Raw genomic sequence first — 20,530 nt, 5'->3', positions numbered from 1 at the left:
CATAGCAAGCAGAAAGAGTGTCAGAAAAAACCACAAGGCGCCGATAAAGGGACAAAGCAGCAGAAAGACTAGCACCAACCCACTGAGGAAACATGATAGTGGTAAGAATACCACAAGGAGTAGAGTGAATCATCTGGTGTATGGCAGCAAGGCAGAGTGGCAGAAAGTTGATAGGGCAAGACAGGCTGGCAGAGCGGAGGTAGTCTGTTCCCTGTGGTTTTGATAGGGGCAAGACAGGCTGGCAGAGCTGAGGTAGTCACGTCCCTGTGGTTTTGATAGGAGCAAGACGGGCTGGCCCCAGGGAGAGTTCCCTTTCCTTTGCGCAGAAAAGGGCTCCTTAGAATGTGTTCGCGCCTATAGCGGGGTGTTTCCGTTGGCGTCTAGTGAGCTCTCACTGGTCTTTTAAAATCTGGTGGACCTAGGAGATATACAAACGAGAATTGTCAAGGCCGAGGCGGAGGAGGATTCCATGTGAACAGCGGTTCAACATGGGTCAACGGGTGCTAAGAGATAGGCTGGCTACACCTGGAGAGAGTTCTCTTTCCTTTGCGCAGGAAAGGGCTCCCTGAAATTGGTTGTTGGCCCCTAGAGTGAAGCATGAGCTTTCAAGTGTGGCGAGTCGATGTGGAGGAGGTTTCCATGTGAATAACGGGTCAACAGGTGCTAAGAGATAGGTACCGGGGGAGAGTTCCCTTTCCTTTGCGCAGTTATGGGCTCCCTGAAATGGGTTGGCCCCTAGAGTGGAGCACGAACCTTCAAGCATGGTGAGCCAACTTGGAGGATTCCATGTGAACAGTGGTTCAACATGGGTCAACGGGTGCTAAGAGATAGGCTTGCTACACCCGGGGAGAGTTCCCTTTCCTTTGCACAGGAAAGGGCTCCCTGAAATGGGTTGGCACCCTAGAGTGGAGCATGAGCTTTCAAAGCATGGCAAGTCAATATGGAGGAGGTTTCCATGTGAACAAAAGTTCTGGTTCAACATGGGTCAACGGGTACTAAGAGATAGGCTGGCTATACTCGGGGAGAGTTCCCTTTCCTTTGCATAGGAAAGGGCTCCCTAGAATGGGTTGTTGGCCCCTAGTGGAGCATGAGCCTTCAAAGCGTGGCGAGTCGACGTGGAGGAGGTTTCCATGTGAACAGTGGTTCTGGTCCAACATGGGTCAACGGGTACTAAGAGATAGGCTGGCCACACCTGGGGAGAGTTCCCTTTCCTTTGCACAGGAAACGGCTCCCTGAAATGGGTTGGCCCCTAGAGTGGAGCATGAGCCTTCAAGCGTGCCGGGTCGACATGGAGGAGGTTTCTATATGAACAGCGGTTCAACATGGGTCAACAGGTACTAACAGATAGGCTGGCTACACCCGGGGAGAGTTCCCTTTCCTTTGCGCAGGAAAGGGCTCCATGAAATGGATTGGCCCCTAGAGTGTGGTGGTTCCATTGGCATCTAGTGAATACCCAGAAGCTAGTAACTGTACTTATGCACTTCAGCTGATGACAAAGGAACTTGAAGAGCTCTGCTACTCAAGTACAAATCTACAATATCAATCTATGTTGACTTTGTACCCTACAGTGCCTCTGTAAATTATGGGAACACAGAGGATGAACTAGAGTACAACTACCACCAGTTTTCTATAGCACTAGAAAACATTAATGTTGGCACCTAAGAAACATCTAGGGAAAAAATGCCCACATTATGAAGGTCATGAAAACTATAGAGCATATGAAATATCCAAGCTCCAAGCTGGACAGACAGGAACAGCGTTAGAGGTCAGGCCCTTGTAGGGACATAAGGCCTGGATGGACAGGCACAGCATTAGACGTCAAGCCCTTGTAGGGACGTAAGACCTGGACAGACAGGCACAACATTAGAGGATAGAGATCACGCCCTTATAGGGTCGTAAGGCCTGGACGGACAGGCACAGCATTAGAGGATAGAGGTCAAGCCTTTGTAGGGACGTACGGCCTGGATAGACAGGCACAACATTAGAGGTCAAGCCCTTGTAGGGACGTAAGGCCTGCATGGACAGGCACAGCATTAGAGGTCAAGCCCTTGTAGGGATGTAAGGCCTGAATGGACAGGCACAGCGTCAGAGCTCAAACGCTTGGAGGGACGTAAAGCGTGGACGGACAGGCACAGCATTAGAGGTCAAGCCCTTCTAGGGACGTAAGGCCTGGACAGACAGGCACAGCATTAGAGGATAGAGCACAAGCCCTTGTAGGGACTTATGGCCTGGACGGACAGGCACAGCATTAGAGGTCAAACCCTTGTAGGGACATATGGCCTGGATGGACAGGCACAGCATTTGAGGTCAAGCCCTTGTAAATATCCAGAAGCTATTAACTGTACTTATGCACTTCAGCTGATGACAAAGGAATTTGAAGAGCTCTCAGAAATAAAAAAAAAACATTACTCAAGTCCAAATCTACCTTATCAACCTATGTTGACTTTCTAGTTTACACAGTGCCTCTGTAAACTATGGGAACACAGAGGATAAAGTAGAATGCAACTACCACCAGTTTTTTATAGTACTAGAAACATTAATGTTAGCACCTAAGAAACATCTAGGGAAAATGGCCCATATTATGAAGGTCATGAAAACTATTGAGCATATGAAATATGCAAGCTCCAAACATCTTAAGTCAGCTTACATCCCAAATGTTGCAAAACAGGAAAAAGAATATTCTGGAAAGAAGTGATGCACAAATACATGAAACTGAAATTAGAAATACTAGAACTAAACTCAGACAGGCACAGCGTTTGAGGTCAGGCCCTTGTAGGGACGTAAGGGCTGGACAGTGGACAGGCTGGCACAGCGATTCAGGTCAGGTACATGTGCTGATATTATCTGGACATAGGAGGCAGTTGGAGCTGCTGCAAGGCTTTCAATTGCTTTATTCATCTTCCCGTTCACAGGGAAAATTTGGAAACCCAAGCAAAGGCATGTTTATTTTCAAAAACACTAGAATTTCCATCAACTCTGGTGCCAGCCTTGAGTGGTGAGGGCTCAAATACACGTTCACTGGGCACACTGGTTATTGGACATGACAGATATCATTGAGACACTTTGGCTAGGTGTGGCCAGACAGTGGACTTGTGTGCCCAATATGCCAGTGGATCTGTCTTCATGTCCTCTGTGTGCTCTGAGATATACCGTGTCACTGAAATTTGTGCTGGTGTCTCCTTTGCTTGGGTGGGCTCAGAGTCACTCTTGCCAGCTGCTTTCTCTCTAGCCCATTGCAGAACAGATGATTCTTTATGGGCAACATGGCTTTGGCATACTGAAGTGGAGGAGGAAGTACTAGCTGTCACTGACAGAATGCTGCTCCTGCTTGGGCTAGCACTACTCTCTGAAGAACCCGCTGTTTCCTCCTCTGCTTCATGCCTAATCCGTCTCTGCCTATGGCGCTCTTGTTCACGGACTTTTACTAAGAGTGGGTCCTTCACCAATAGGAGACAATTGTACCGTAGGGCAAGTTTTCCTTTCACGCGGGGATCACAGACTGTGGCGAGCATGTATGTCTGGTCTATTAAATGCCTTAATCTCTCTTGCACCTGCTTCTGCAAAATATCCAGACAATGCAGCACCTCTGATGTCATTCCCTCTTCCTGTTTAAAGCCCTCCAAATTTTCCTCCAGAAAATTAGCTATAGGGATGATGTCAGCCAAGGTGGCACTTCTGGAACTCAGATCTTCCATGGCATCCTTGAAGGGCTGCTGGATCTTTACCAGCTGACTCATAATTAACCAGTCATTATGCCCTAGAGGACTATGCACACCTATGTCCATTGCCGCAGAAAGTTCATGAAGGGGTGTCTGCTGCTCCACTAACCTCTACAGCACCATATAGGTAGAATTCCACCAGGTGGAAATGTCTTGAATGAGATGCTTGTGAGGCATCTCCAAATCAGTCTGCTTTTGTTGGAGAACCTGCCCCGCCTTCACACTTCTGTGGAAGTGTGCTATGTTCCTGCACTTGTGTATTAACGTATGCAGGTTTTCATTCTCTTGCTCATTGGACTCCAACCCCAGAGCTGACTTCACTACCAGGTGCAGAGTGTGTGCAAAATATCGGATATTCTGAAATCACCCATTGGATATTGCCTTTACCATGTTTGCACCGTTGTCTGTGACAAAGAACCCTGACTAAAGATTCCTGTCTCGCTGGTGTAGCTGCCAGCCTGCCAGCATTGTGTGATGCATGCTAGAATATTGACTGAGGTATGGGCCTTGTTCTCCAAGTGGGTGTGCAGTAAAGCCCACCTCCACCCTCATAATTGTTCACTAATAGAACTGCTGCCTGCCCCTGCCTCAGCCAGGTCCCACTAGTATGCTGTCAGGGAGAGGTAAGAGTGTGCAGCATTCATGGTGCTCCAGATATCGCAGGTGAAATGCACACTCCCCTCTGCCTTACCTAGCAGCACTTGGATGCAACTGTGATACTGGTTGTACAGGCTGGGGATGACCTTTCTGCTAAATGTGGTTCTGGAGGGGACTTTGTAATTTGAAACTAAGACATTCAGCAAATGCTTAAAACCCACATTCTCCACTATGTGCAAGGGCTGATCATCAAGGGCAATCATTTCCCCAATGCTCCTGTTTACAACTTTTGAGGCTGCCTGCCTCCTTCCCCGGGATAGTGTTACTGAGCACCACTCCATTTCCTCCATGGTGGGCTGTTGCTTCTGCCACATGGCAGGGGGCTGCTAGCCTGCCACCTGACTGCTAGAAGGGGCTGAGGGCTGGGGTGACTCTTCTCCTTTTCAACCACTTTACACTGCCTGGAAAAAGGGGTCCCCTGACTGGTACTGCCACCATCCCCAAATGGCAGTACTGTTGGGTGTTGCTTCTGCATATGATGCATCATGCCAAAATTAGATGTCACATTTGCTTGCCTCTGCTAATAGCCCTGGCACAGTAATTACACTAAGCAAAATGCGGGTCCTCTGTCACTTTAAAGTGGCTTCAGATCGCAGATTTCTTTTGTGATCCCTTCTCTATAGCCTTCGGGGTGGATGTTGGCACTGGAGCTGAAGTAGTGGGTGCACCCTGAGAAGCAATGCCAGGGGCATCAGTCACACTCTGTGCCTGTGCTGACTGCTCTTCCTCCTCATCATCATCAGTTTCATCTCTCCCCTGCAGGACTGAAGTGGAGGCTAAGACAGAACTAACTAGTCCTCCTAAACCTTCTTCAGCTATTACATCTTCCATTTCTGATGATGAGAATCCCCCACAAGATTATTCTTCATTGGAATCAGAAGCAAACAGTGCCTGCGCTACATTTTGAATGCTAAGTCAAGTCTTCTGTCACACTGCTGTTTTGGGTCTCGCCCTTTTGTCTTGCATGACTCAGCGTCCAAAACTACAGGGTCAGAAACAGGTGGTGGCAATGCATCATCTTTAAATTTCATTTTTTTCCGGTTGGAACTGCCTCCCCCTCCAGAGATTTTAGATTGGAATATGTCCCTTTTTAACTTTAATGGGGGACTGGCACTGCCTTTTGAAATGCCTCCTCTGCCAGTGCCTCCTCTGCCAGTCCCAATCACTCAACCACATCTAGCTTTCCCTGACATCATGGATTTAATTTTACTGCCTAATAGGGATTTCAATTAAAAAAATTATTTCCAAAAAAGGCCTACTGGGGATTTGGCTTCAGAGAGCACCGCTGTCCCAATATATATGAGTCTGAAAAACTGTCCACAGGCCCATGAGGAAGTGCCTGGATGTATACTACTACTGGGACTGCTGTATGTGCACACACCAAACTTGTAACTACAAAAGAGGTCTACTGAGGATTTGGCTTAAAGGAGCACCGCTGTCCCAATATATGTGAGTCTGCACAACTGCCCACAGGCCCATGAGGCAGTACCTGGATGTATACTACTACTGGGACTGCTGTATGTGCACACACCAAACTTGTAACTACAAAAGAGGTCTACTGGGGATTTGGCTTAAAGGAGCACCGCTGTCCCAATATATGTGAGTCTGCACAACTGCCCACAGGCCCACGAGGCAGTGCCTTGGCCGGCCAATGGCATGGATAGCCCCTGTTCACATGGTAAGGACAAAGGGCCATCGGTGCCATTTTGATTAGTGGCAGCCGACAGCCCAAGAGTGAGAGATCGCTCCCGGGACACCTGCTGGACCACCAGGTACTTTAAGAAAGTTTTGGGGGGTCAGGAGGTGGGCGATTCTAACTAATTAGATTTAAAGGGTCGGGGTGGGTTTGGGGGGGGGGGGGGGGGGTTGTGTGCCCTTTCTTCCCCCCTCCCCCAAAATGATAAGAAAACCACACGAAAAATGTCATGGGGTTTTCCTATCACTTTCGGGGACCACCCGATATCTGACAGATGAGAAAATATCATACGATATTTTCATCCGTCAGAAAAACGATTCACAACCCTAATAAGTATATACATTTCTATATGACTATGCACATCACTAATAGGATGCCAAACCGCACACTTATCTACTTGTGGTTAATAGTCTCAGGCCACACAACTATATACATTTCTACAAGGTAGCAAGAAAATTTAATATTTGGCAGTTTGGAGTTGTTGGCCCCCACAGTGTAACACCATATACAACAGAAGGGACCTTTTGCATTCCCGCTTAATCAGGTATTATTATTATCCTCCCCTTTTTATTCCACGTCTCACCCATGTAAATAGATGCAACTGGGATGGTGGGCAATGTTGGCCTTGGGGGGGCAATGTTGGCCTTGGGAGGGTTTGTTATATCTAAACTGCTGCCATCTCCTTAGTGCTGCTTCCACTCCGCTGAAAGTTCCATGCCAACACTGGAATCCATGCCCCCCTGGGGACCTGATTCCATTTCCTGGTCTGTTGTGGGGGTCCACTCACTCCTGGGGGATCTGACGCTGCCTCCTGAAATGCTGCTGGGGTTCATGCCCTCCTAGGGAACTTAACTGTGACTCTGGACCTGCTGCTAGGGTCCCCTTCCTCCTGGAGGAGGGCTTGATCCATACCCTCCTGGAGGAGTGCTTGATCTGAAAACTGGAGTCCACACTCTGCTGAGAGACCACTCAATCTGCCACTGTGGTCCCTTTGTTTAAGGGGAAAGAGTGTCACCTCCCAATCTGCTGCTGGGGTCCCCTTCCTCCTGGGGGACCGCTCGATCTGCTGCTGGGGTCCCCTTGCTCAAGGGGGACCCAGAGTCACCTCCCAATCTCCTGCTGGGGTGCTTTCCTCTTGAGGGACTGCTCTACCTCTGGATCTTCCGCTGTCCTTTGGTGCTTCTCATTATTAGGAGGGTTTTCCCTGGCTTGGGTTTACAACTCCACTAGGATTCTGACTTATTTAGCATTCAGTGATTCAGGCCCTCTACAGTCTCAGCTTTTAATGATTTTAGCTTCGCTAAGCTGATGGCCAGTCATTCTTTGTTACCCAGCCTGGATTGATCACATTCTTTCAGCCAAAAGGCCAAGACCAGGCAGGACCATGGAAAGAAATTATGTACACACCCTTCCATCCTGCCTGGCTTTTTTTTTTCTATTGTCTAACTTCCCTTGTTAGTCAGGGTGAGAATTTGCTTCCTAGGATTGTTTTTCAGTACATTTCTCTCATAAATTCAGTACATTTCTCTCATAAAGCATTCTTCCAGCTTCTCCAGAATTCAGCACCCAGCATTCTTCCAGCCACCCCAGCATCCAGCATTCATCCAGCCACCCCAGCATCCAGCACCCAGCATTCATCCAGCCACTCCAGCATCCAGCATTCATCCAGCCACTCCAGAATCCAGCACCCAGCATCCATCCAGCCACTCCAGCATCCAGCATTCATCCAGCCACTCCAGAATCCAGCATCCATCCAGCCACTCCAGAATCCAGCACCCAGCATCCATCCAGCCACTCCAGCATCCAGAATCCAGCACCCAGCATCCATCCAGCCACTCCAGCATCCAGCACCCAGCATCCATCCAGCCACTCCAGCACCCAGCATCCATCCAGCCACTCCAGAATCCAGCACCCAGCATTCATCCAGACACTCCAGCATCCACCACCCAGCATTCAACATCATTCAACATCCAGCATTCAACCAGCCCCTCCAGAATCCAGCATCCACATTCATCCAGCCACTCTAGAATCCAGCACCCAGCATTCAACCAGCCCTCCAACATCCAGCAGTCAGCCAGCCTCTCCAGCAGTCAGCCAGCCTCTCCAGTTAATCAACATGATGCAAACCTTCCCTATCCCTATCATCCCGCACTCCTCCCTCAACAGAGTTAATTCACCCTTTCCCAAGATACAACGCTCTAAGAGATCCCTGATCCCCATCATGATCTCCCCTCTAACCCAATTCCTAGGCCTATCCTTAATCACACTAACCCTCCTCAACTCCCAATCTCTATCAAAAAAATCTCACTTGCTCAATGACTACCTACTGGACACCCAACCGGACCTGTGTGCTATAACTGAAACATGGTTAAAAAACACGGACACACCACTAATCAACCAATTACCAACACAACTTTACGACTTTTTCTCCATCCCTAGAACAAAAAAAAGAGGGGGAGGATTACTGCTAGCTGCCAAAAAAGAACTTAGACTAACCCAGCATGCAATTAAAACTTCAACTAAACTTGAAATCGGGCTATTCAAATCCAATCAACTCCAAATCTGCCTCATCTACGCCCCGCCTGGGCTCCTAGACTCCGACCCATCGCCCCTCATAGAACTTATAGCCAAACACATCAATACCAACTCACCAGCGATCCTGCTAGGAGACTTCAACATTCATGTGGACTCCCCATCTCCCTCAGCCAACTGCGAAGCCCTCCTCTCATCCTTCATGGCCATGGGCTTTAAACAAATTATTAACAAACCCACGCACAAAGCAGGACACACACTAGATTAAATATTTACGAATGATCCAACCTCGACCACTGCTCTTCCTACCTGCACCCCCATCCCTTGGTCAGATCACTCAATTATAGAAACGGAAATATCCATAAAGAATAAACCCACCAACAACATCTCCAAATCCACGATCCAATTTAGAAAAACATGCTCCATGGAAACTCTCAGCAACACGCTCACCAAGGAACTAACTAACCTGGACCTCACAAATGCAGACACCGCCATGAACTCCTGGCTAACCATCACCCACGCAGCAGCTGATAAAATATGCCCCTTGACATCCAAAAATATTAATCCTGCCCGTACTAACAAAAAACCCTGGTTCTCATCAGAATTAAGAACACTTAAACAAACCTTCAACATAAAGAACAACAATGGCGGAAGAACCCCACTAATACTGCACGGGCCTCCTACAAAACCACTATGTGCTACTATAGGGCCACTATTCCTTCGTACCAAAAGAGACTTTCTACGCCAAAAAAATACACGGCTTCATATACGACCCAAAAACACTCTTCTCATATGTTGCCACACTCACCACCCCTATTCCTCCTATCATCCCGGAAGAAGAAGCACAAAACAAATCCACCGAGCTGGCAGTCTTCTTCGACAACAAAATAAAAAATCTACTTATCCCGCTAACATCCTCCAACCCCATTCCTAACCCCATTCACAACTCCCAGCCTCCACCGGACCAAAACCACGCCCCATCAACACACAAACGGTCCCTAGAATCTTTTGATACCACATCATCCCTGGAAATAGAATCTATCATCAAGAAAATGAAGCCCTCATCGCACCCAATAGACCAAATTCCGACCAAACTCCTTCTTACAATTCCTAACATCATCGCCAAACCTTTGGCCGACATTATAAACTGTTCACTCACAAACGGAACAGTCCCAGACGCTTTGAAAACAGCCTCGCTGAAACCTTTACTAAAAAAAACTCAACCTGGACCCATCTAATCCCACAAATTTTCGCCCTATCGCTAACTTACCTTTCATAGCCAAGCTAATGGAAAAATTGGTCAATACTAGACTCACAGACTACCTCGAATCCCACGACATCCTATATCCATCGCAATTCGGTTTCAGGAAACACAGAAATACAGAAACTCTCCTACTCTCATTAACTGACAACATCCTGTTGGGTCTCGACAAAGGTCAATCATACCTTCTAGCTCTGCTAGACATCTCGGCAGCGTTCGACACAGTGAACCACACAATCCTCATCGACCGTCTCATGGAAATAGGTATCTCAGATGCTGCACTCCTCTGGTTAAAATCCTTTCTAAGTGACAGATACTACAAAGTAAAAATAACCAAAAAAGAGTCGCACCCTGTAGCTGCCAAACAAGGAGTTCCCCAGGGTTCCTTCTCTCGCCGACCCTATTCAACATATATCTTCTCCCCCTATGCCAACTCCTCAATAACCTCAACCTCACATACTTCATCTATGCGGACGACGTGCAGATCCTAATCCCATCAAGGAACCCGTCTCCGACACGCTAAACTACTGGAATAGCTGCCTTCACGCCATCAACCTCCTTCTCACAAGTCTCTGCCTCGTTCTCAATACGTCCAAGACCGAACTGCTAATCATTTCCCCTAATGATAACAACATACTAGCCATCAATACTAACACACCTCTAGTAAATCAAGTGAGAGACCTTGGAGCCTTCCTAGACTCCAGAATGAACTTTAAAAAATTCATCAACAACACCACCAAAGAAGGCTTTTACAAACTACAGGTATTAAAACAACTAAGACCTCTCCTTCACTTTCATGACTACCGTTCGGTCCTTCAAGCCATACTATTCTCAGAGATAGACTATTGTAATGCGCTGTTACTTGGTCTCCCGGCCTCTTCTACCAAACCTCTTCAAATGCTGCAAAACGCTGCAGCCAGGATCCTCACAAACTCCCGCCGCATGGACCACATCACCCCGATTCTAAAAATACTTCACTGGCTACCCATTCGCTTCAGAATTCTCTTCAAGACACTTACTATTATTATCCACAAAACCTTATTTCAAGAATCCTCGCTCCAACTTACCATACCCCTCAAACCACACTCCTCTGTAAGACCCACCAGATCTGCATATAGAGATTCCCTCCAGGTTCCCCCCCAAAAATCCGTTTTTCACAACTCTATTGAAAAACGGGCACTATCAATTGCTGGTCCGCATCACTGGAACTCCCTCCCGCCAGATCTCCGCCAGGAACATTGCCATATCACGTTCAGAAAAAAATTAAAAACTTGGCTGTTCGCCCAAGCTTACCCCTGAAAAAGCCTCAGGGTCACCCACACAGTCTCTTACCCCACGGATGCGTCCATTTCCGCAACTCAAAGGAACTGTTGTCCGACTAATTGCACTATCTTATAACTTGCTTAATTCATATACACTATGTAAATTTGTACATAATTCTTATCCTGTAAGCACCCTCTCCTCCTTTTGCCCTTCTCTCCAGTTAGAATTTGTTTAACCTATCTTTTCTCTAACAGCCTAGTTCCACATTCCCTGTTATAATGTAACTTTTGTTTTTTGTTTTTGTTTGCTCTGTTAACTGGTTCCCCCTAGTTTACTGTAAACCGGTACGATAAGACCTGGTCTTGAGCATCGGTATATTAAAAGAATTTAAATAAATAAATAAATAAATAAATCCCTTTATCATTCAGAATTATCCAATGAAGGACTTTTCCAGTCATAGTTCTATAATTTAGGATTTTGCTATCCTTTGATTTAATGTGATATTTCACTAGAAGTTACCAACAGTAGTCCAGGGGGCTGTGACATGCAAATCCCCTACCTGAGCCTCTGTCTCAACTTTTCAATGCCTTGATCTTTTCCAACGTTTATTAAACCAAGGACGTGTTCGTAAAATTGCCCGACTCAGGCCGAGTTTCGCAGCTTAGTAGCCGTTGCCTCAGGGGCTTGAACACTTCAGAAACAAAAATGAAACACCACAATCTGGTTTCATCCGCTGACCAATAATTGTGTACACAACTTTCCAAGTGACGTGCCGCACTCAATCTCAGTTTGTTCGTTCACTTGGAAAGTTGTGTACACAATTATTGGTCAGCGGATGAAACCAGATTGTTGTGTTTCATTTTTGTTTCTGAAGTGTTCAAGCCCCTGAGGCAGCGGCTACTAAGCTGCGAAACTCGGCCTGAGTTGGGCAATTTTACGAACACGTCCTTGGTTTAATAAACGTTGGAAAAGATCAAGGCATCTATTTCTTTTGTCTTTTCTTGATGGCTATCATAGATCGCCTACCTCTTTGTTTTCTTGGATCAACTTTTCAATGGTCATTCAATGGTCATTTAAGCACCTTCACATTAAGGGGTTTGGCAACCTTTTCAATCTCATTCTAGGTTTCCTGGGCTGGCGGCTCATGTTACATAGCTGCATTGTTCCCTTTTTTTCTCTGCTGCAGTTCACTTAAATGGTATCATGCTCTTTACTCTCTCTTCCTTGGGAGGGGGGATTCATACAGTCCTACATTTTTCTTTACTTTGTGCTGACCAAGTGGATCAATTTCATAATTTCATTCCAGAGATCAAATATTTTGCATCACTCCTTTTAAAGATTGGATTCTCAGGGAAAATGAGAGTACCAAATGCATGCTGTTTTTACCAGCTTTTTCTGAGGCGATAGATATTCTGCTTCACTCATTACAGACATTTCCCTTTTAAAAAGGTACTATATATATATATGATAGGATCTAGTATATCTTTACAGTCGGTGATAATTTTCTAAAACAAACAAGTTCTAAAAGAATCCAGGTCAGCAAGAAAAGTTCCATGTTGGTGACCTGGCAGAAAATGACCACATTTTAGAGTGTGTTTGTTGGATGGTTTCACTAGGAATGAGAATTTGGGAGAAATGAAATAGGAAATTAGATGAAATTTCCTATTTCATTTCATTTTGTTATCAAACTGAAACAATTGAAAATCTGACAATTTTGTTGGTTTTCACTTTTCATTTTGAAAAAAAAAAAGGATCTGTTGGGACTAGGCCCAGGCCCAAAGCTGGGGCCTCACCTATGGAATAGACTGAGACCAAAAGCAAGGGCCTCGGCCTAGGCCAGAGTGTGATGCCACATGAACCACATCCTAGGCCTAACACCGGGGCCTTGACTGAAACTCCAAAAATATAAAAAATGTTCCCGTTCTGGGGATCCAGCATCATGGTCCAGACCCAGGCACAGGTCCGCTGCCGAGACCCAACCTGGAGGCTGGGTCGTTATGCCTGGGCCTCAGCCCAGATCTAGACCAAAAGCAATGAAGCGATTTGGAGGTTGGGTCCCTATGCTGGGGCCTCATTCTGGACCCAAGCTCAGTTCTTGGACCAGAGCCCAGAGTCAGGCATTCACCCCAGTGGATGACATCATTTTGATGTACAATATTGTACGACATTGCCATACATCAATATGATGCTGTCCACTACAGTGAATGTGCCAGAGTGAATTAACTCCAGTGCGACCCCAGAGGACAGTGTCATTTGGCTTTCAAATGCCAATGAAAGAAGCCACCGAAAAAGAGAAGTTCCAAGGCCTAAGCTCCTATATCTGGGCCTGACCCTGGGCTGAGGATCTGGCATTAGGACTTGGCCTCCATGTCAGTTCGTGGTGTTGGAACATGGCCTCTGGGTCAGGTCCTGGCATTGGGCATGGGTATGGCCAAGGCCCCGGCGTTGCAACATGGTTTCCAGAATGGGTATGGCCTGTTGCGGCCCCGTGGTTAGAACCAGGCCTCCATACTGTGTCATGGCATCGGACCTGGGCACGATCCCCAGCATAGACCAAGGCAAAGGCATTGGGTCCTGACCTTAAAGCCTGGGCATTGGGTAGGGCAAAGGCTGAGGTCATGGCGACCTTTCACGGCTTAGGTCTTTGCAAGGCCGAGGCTTCAGTCTGGGCCTAGGTGTCGGGATCATCCCAATGCTTAGGCTGAGGTAAGTATCTGCGATTTTGTCCTATGTCATACGCAAAGCTCAAGCTTCAGCCTGTATCTAGGCCTCGACGTCGGATCCTCCCCATACCAGGCATGTGGGTGCCAGGGAGAAACCTGGCCCTGACATTTGTTTGGGTGAGAAGGATAGGTGGGAGTGTGGGAGGCCTCAGGGGGTCCCATTTCTTTTTTTGTTGTTGTTTTTGGGGGTTCTTTTGTTTAAATGTTGCTTTTGTTTTTTTAACAAAATAAACTAAATAAACATTTAACAAAACGAAATTCATAGAAAATATGCCCCTGAAAACAAAATATTTTTTCTTCTTCCCATTCTTAATTTCCACTTTATTCACTATTCTAGGTCCTCATTGTTGTGACGCTTGTATAGGTAAGAATGCATACAACACCCAGGAACTCTGGGCCTCACTAGGGCACGAGCTTCGATGTTACTGCCATCTTGTCTGGAAATCTCTGCCTCTGCTCAAGATAGGGAGGTACTCCCTCAAGCTGCTTCACATACCAAAGTCCTGCTTCAGTTTCTCTCAAAACACACTAAACTGAACCAAACACATTCCCTCAGAAGCAGGTTGACAACATTTGGTGGGATGCTACCATGAGAGCTCAAAACACAGGGGTTCACTTATTCTGGGACAAAGCATGTTGCGCAGGAGCTATATGTAATGTGACTTAGACTTGGGCATCTGTTGTGCCTTCGAAAATGCTGGAATTTGTACACCTGCTAGGAGGTGGTAGTTTATGTGTGTTTTCTGGGTTTGTGTGAAGATGCCTATTTAGTTAAGAATGAACATTATTGAAAAATCTTGGAAGGTAATATTTTTTTAAATATTTCTTTGGAGGAAGGAAGCTGTATACTCAGACTTTATTTAAATTTCATATTTAATCTTTTTCTGCTTTTATTAGTATTAATAGTTATTGAGTTAGGAGCTCTGTGCTCCTGGGACACGCTCATTTCTTCAGGGACACACTCCTTGAAGCAGCAGCTGTGTCAAGTAGTTACTTCATCATCAATATTTCCATTTCTGCAGTCTTTCTCTTTCTCTTCTTTTTCAGGTTTTCAGGGTACTATGGTCCTGCCCGGCAATCAAGTGGTGTTAGGTATGTTAACACAGAATTCACTTCTCCTGTAGTTTTCAGCGTAGAACCTATTCAGATTAAACTCTATTTGGGAAAAGAAAAGCCTAATCCAATACAAAGTGGCACACACATAAATATGCAGACCCATATGCTGCTCATTAGTACACCAGAAATGTTTCCACCTTCATTAAAACTGGAACAGACCTGTTCAGAAATGTATGCTCTTTGCACAGCACACAATATGCACTGCATATTCATCTCTCTTTAAAATTTGGCCAAAATTCTGTCTTAGCTTATTTCCATGACAGTCATGATTGAAAAATCATACAGTGTTTATAAAATATTATTGCAATTGAAATGTGACAGAAATAAAAGAATATGCAAACACAACAGTACTCATAGATAAGAGTGCAGAATCCTGCAAGCCATAAGGGGACCCAGGTGCATTTTATTCACAGATCCACATCCCTAAGTGCCCAAACAGGCAACATACAACTGTAGTAATCTAAAACACATGGCAGGCTTTCCAAAATGCCTAGCAGCCAAAATGCCATATTCAGGCATTGCCTACAAAGGGAATTTTGCTATGCAGGAGTTGTAATAATTGATTTGATTCTATAGAAAACAAATTAAGGCAATGGAGTTCTCTTGTTTGTGGCCTGGGGGAGGAAGAAGGAATTTCAAACATTAACAAAGTACACTGATGAGCAATGAGCAACTAGGTTTTAGCCTGGAACTACCAGTCAATTCAACATCACTTTATACCACATATGGGTCTGCTCAAATGTAAGTGCTCTAATTATTTTTTGGGGGTGAAACAGATCTGCAAGAGTGGATTTCCTCAAGAAATGTTAACAGGCTACAGAATGCAACCCGCTAAAGAAATTAGTGAGACACTATTTTAACTATGATTAGAATGTTTTTTTACCAGAAAAACGATTTCCTTCTGCCACCCTCTGGGATAAATGGATAAGTAGAAAAAAATTAGTTATTGATTAAACAGTTTACAATCTACTGAAAAGAAGTTCATTAAGAAAATGTTGCTTTTTACAGACTTACCCCTTACTCTGAAGCAGGAATGATGGCTTTAGGATTACAAAAAGTCAAAAAAGTAAATCAGAAAACACTTATGTACTAGCTATATAACTTCAGAACAATATAGAAGTTGCTAAACAAAGACTTGAAAATACAAAATCTATTGGCCACCTCTGTTAGCGCAAACTTACATGACTCACATCCACTCTGTCACTACCTTTTATCAGTGTTCTCAAACTCCTACCCTTTTTTATAGCAAAAATAGGATTATCCTGAAATCCAGGCAATGATTGTAAAACAGGCCAGTATTTAATTATGATAGCCCTGATGTGGGAGTACCAAGACAAGTGGGGTATGCAATACATCAATCTATCCACCCGAAACCAGGTAGCTGTAGTTAATAAATGTTCTCTATTGGCATATAATGCCCTTTTGTAAGCTCTTCTTCCTTGGATATCCCCTATCCAGAAATTTCTGGATAAATCCCTGTGCTCTTACTTTATAATCCTGGACCAACGTACAAATTCTCCAATATCTCAAGAACTGACTAATGGGTATGGACTCTCTTAATCTCAGCAGATGAAAACTCTTAAAATGCAAAATATAATTTCTATCAGTCGGTTTAGTGTAAATTATAGTAACCAGCCTATTACCTAACCATTGTACAATTATGTCCAAAAATGCAATGCTATGACTGCTAAATTCAATTGTAAAGTAAACGTCATATTCATATTCAGGGAATTTAACCATTTACCAAATTCTCCCAGTTGTTCCTCACTACCCATCCAAACCCAAAAAAGATCATCAATAAACCTTTTCCAGGCAGCAATCTGCCCAAACCATGGTGATGTGTAGATATGCATCTCCTCAAATGCTGCCATATATAGGCATGCCATTTAGGGGGCTAATGGGGACCCCATTGAGATCCCCTTAACTTGTTTGTAATAAACTCCTTGGAACACAAAATAAAATGCCCTGATCACTATATCTGCCATTTGTTCGATTGCAATAAATCTATTAATAGGCACCGCCAACCTTTCCAATACCTGATGTATAACTCTAAAGCCCCACATTGGGGGATATTGGTGTACAATGCCTTTATGTCCACCATAACCAATATGTGGCCAGATTGTTGCACCTTGATTTTATCCAATTCATTAATAAAAGTGGTTGAATTTTGTACATTTAGCAAGAATGCACCAGCGGATCATAAAGAAAATTTATTATGACCCAGGCTCTATAGGTAGCTTTGCCGGTATAACACCTCTTTAGAAAAGCAATACTTCTTTTGAGAAGGGATTTTGAGATTGTTAAACCTCATGTGAAAAGTACAGCAAAAAACATCGCCAAAGATGTTATGGGCCGTGGTACAACGGACGTTCTGCATAAAATGAACAATAACACGGAGCAGGAGGGGTCAGGATTAGTGGTTATTAGAAGAGCTGTTAAAAGAAAGAGCACCAATCTAAAGGGGCTGTTTCTGACAAGGCAGATAATGGCGGAACCTCCACATAAATACTTTTTTCTATGCTGGTTTGTATGGGGGCCAGTTGAAACAGATCCAGTTCTGATTTCAAGCATTCTTCAGACCCCTGATGTACAAAAGCCATAGTTTTTTAGAATATATCTTGCTTCTTGCGAAGAGGTTTCTCTTCTTAGCCTTGCGGTTAGTCTTTTGAGACTTGACACGTTTGGTCTTCTTTGTTTTATAAGGTTCAGGAGGCCCCTGTTGATTGGTTCTCTTTCTTTTAACAGCTCTTCTAATAACCTCTAATCCTGACCCCTCCTGCTCCGTGTTATTGTTCATTTTATGCAGAATGGCCGTTGTGACACGGCCCATAACATCTTTTTTGATGTTTTTTGCTGCACTTTTCACATGAGGTTTAACAATCTCAAAACCCCTTCTCAAAAGAGGTATTACTTTTCTAAAGAGACTATGAAAAATACCACCTATCCCAGCCCCATCCATGACTGGAGCACCGTAATACCCCGAAAGGCCTTCACCGGCCTGTGCTGCATAGTAATTTCTGTATGTGCCAGGGTCCCCATAGTCTTTAACCACAACCATTTTTAAAAAATATTTTTCCGGGGTCGCAGGTGTAGCTTAAGGATCACGTTCCCATAGCGAAATGAGACGTGTTGGTTCTGATCCATCTTTATTTCAAATGTTATGGTGTCTATGTGCTGCTTGTTCACAGGAACATAATGCGGTTTATCATAAGTGAAGGTGATAAACTCATCCTTACCCGCTTTAGCGGGAACACAGCGAAGTAGCTGCACAAAATGGTCTCCCACCAGCTGGTGCTCTACGATATCCGTATACAGGTATAAGGTATTAAACCCTCCTGTGATATCCATTGGAAATAGCGAGTGCTTCGTATTCGCTTTAGCTTCTAGCCCCAAAATGGTCGTTAAGACACCCCCTGCAGAAATGATGGTGTTGTCCTCTGATTTTAATTTGATTCTTCGGATATTGGGGTCATAGATGATTCGTGGTTCCATGGGTTTGAGGAGACTGCTCATGTCGTGGTTCATTTGGTCCGTCAGGTTTTGAACTGTTGCATAATACCCTCTTCGTACAACAAAGTGATGCTCCATGCTTCCTTCACCCATGGTGACAACATATTTATGGTCTTCTTTAATATTATCCCATGTGTTCGGGTACTGTGTTTCCACCAGACCCACTTCCCAGGGAACCTGTAGGTCCAAAGGTCTAGCTAATTGTGTAGTGAAATTAGAGCTGGTGTTTTGTGGAATTATTCTCACAGAAGCGTTACTAGGCAGTGTTATGTAAAATCCCCCTTCATTTTTTCTTTTTATGATACAAGGCCTTTTCAAATCAAATGTCTTGAATCTCTGATGCTTTTATCCAGCTGTTAAATTTTTCGGGCCACCCTCGCCATTTCACAAAGCACTGCTTGTTCTTACCTCTCCCTTTTACCTTTAGAACCTTATCAACGCGGCATATTCTGTCCTGTTGAGGGCTGACTTTCTGTAATTCTTCAGGATAAAAAGAACTTTGAATGGCTTCCTCACCATAATCTTGTATCTTGTATACTGTTTTCTGACCCCTGTTTAAGACATCAGTTATTATAAATATCTCATCTGTCCATGTTTGTTCATAACCTTTTTCAAATTTCCCTTTAGTTTTTGACAGTCTAACATGATCCCCCTTTTTTAAAAAAAGGCTTAGCCGTTTCATGTTTGTTGTTATTGCCATAGATTACTTTCCAGAACTGCAGAAAGTTTGAGGCTGCTACATCGATGGGGCGGGCCTGTATTGTTCTGTGAAAACTGTGATTGTAACTGTTCATAAAAGCCTGAAGCACATCTTCATATCGAAAAGTGTTGCGTGCTGTAAAGTATTGCCAAATTTTGGATTTTAAAGTCCTGCTAAATCTCTCCACAACTGCTGCCTTAACATCATTGTTGGTCATAAACATGATGAATGCCTCTGTATTTTAACAAATTCTTCACAGAGCTGTTTAAAAACTCTTTACCTCTGTCTGTTTGTATTTTGTTGGGAACACGACCACCTTTAAATATATTTTCAAAGGCCTTGGCCACATCATGACCTGTTTTTGTTTTTAGGCTCACAGCCCATGCGTATTTTGACAAAACATCTATCACCGTCAAAATGTATTTGTAGCCTCTGATATAACCAGACAAGGTGGTCATGTCAACCAGATCTGCTTACCATTGCGCATCCACATCAGACACTATGGTTTTATTTCTTTTAAATCGTACCCTAGCAGGCTTGTGTAAAAAATAAGCATCTTGCTCTGTAAGCCAGTCAATCACCTGTTTCTTGGTCACAGTCGGCATACATGTTTTAGCCATCTGAAAAAGAGGTGTTATACCGGCAAAGCTACCTATAGAGCCTGGGTTATAATAAATTTTCTTTAAGATCCGCTGGTGCATTCTTGTTTTTTATATGGCTGTAAATACAGCGGTCTGTTTTTTTTAAAAAGAAAACTAAAGCCATGTGTTTTACCTTTGCAAGCCTACACACAACAACCCCCCACTGTTGTCATTTATCCTCTGCTCAGATTTAGAGCTGGGCAGGGAGGGTTGAGGCATCGTATCTACAGAGAGGGGTGGAGGGAAGGGGTGTGGGGAAGATTCTCCCTGTCTCTGTGTACAGAATGAGTCACAGCTTCCTGCCACCTAACTGGTAACTTTTATTGGGGCATGCCTATCTACAGCGAGGGGTTGGAGGGGAGGGGTGGACTTCTGGTGACATCACTGGGGGGGGGGTTCGGCTTGGGGGTTTGAGTGACAGAGTACCCATAGACTATTCCGGACTTGCAAAACCTGTCTTGCAGGTTTGATCGTGCCTATGTTAAAAAATACATTGTCTGCAGTTCATGCAGTTCACCACATGTAGTTCCAAGTAATCACTTGTTTTAAAAACCAAATCCTTGGCAACAGAATGAGCCAGTTTTCCTGCCATCTAACAGCTTGTAATTTTTTTTAAAAACAGAGGGGCTAGAAAAAAGCATACTTCCTGCTCTGTCATCATTAAAAGATGTCAGGATGTTCTAGGGGCACATTTTAAAAGCATACTTCCCGG

General features: G+C 44.6%; 1 long non-coding RNA gene across 1 annotated transcript in view; it reads left to right on the top strand.

Annotated features, from left to right (window-relative positions):
• Window positions 1–20,530, top strand: part of LOC115090607 — a 90,796-nt gene that overhangs the window by 58,326 nt on the left and 11,940 nt on the right. The window contains exon 2 of the long non-coding RNA XR_003856430.1: window positions 14,899–14,943. This is a non-coding gene — a long non-coding RNA (uncharacterized LOC115090607). The remainder of the gene's footprint in view (window positions 1–14,898; window positions 14,944–20,530) is intronic.

Source organism: Rhinatrema bivittatum, chromosome 4 (genome assembly GCF_901001135.1).
Source record: "Rhinatrema bivittatum chromosome 4, aRhiBiv1.1, whole genome shotgun sequence".
NCBI classification, from domain to species: domain Eukaryota; kingdom Metazoa; phylum Chordata; class Amphibia; order Gymnophiona; family Rhinatrematidae; genus Rhinatrema; species Rhinatrema bivittatum.
The sequence above is the reverse complement of the archived record's forward strand: the minus strand, read 5'-3'. Positions and strand labels throughout refer to the sequence as shown.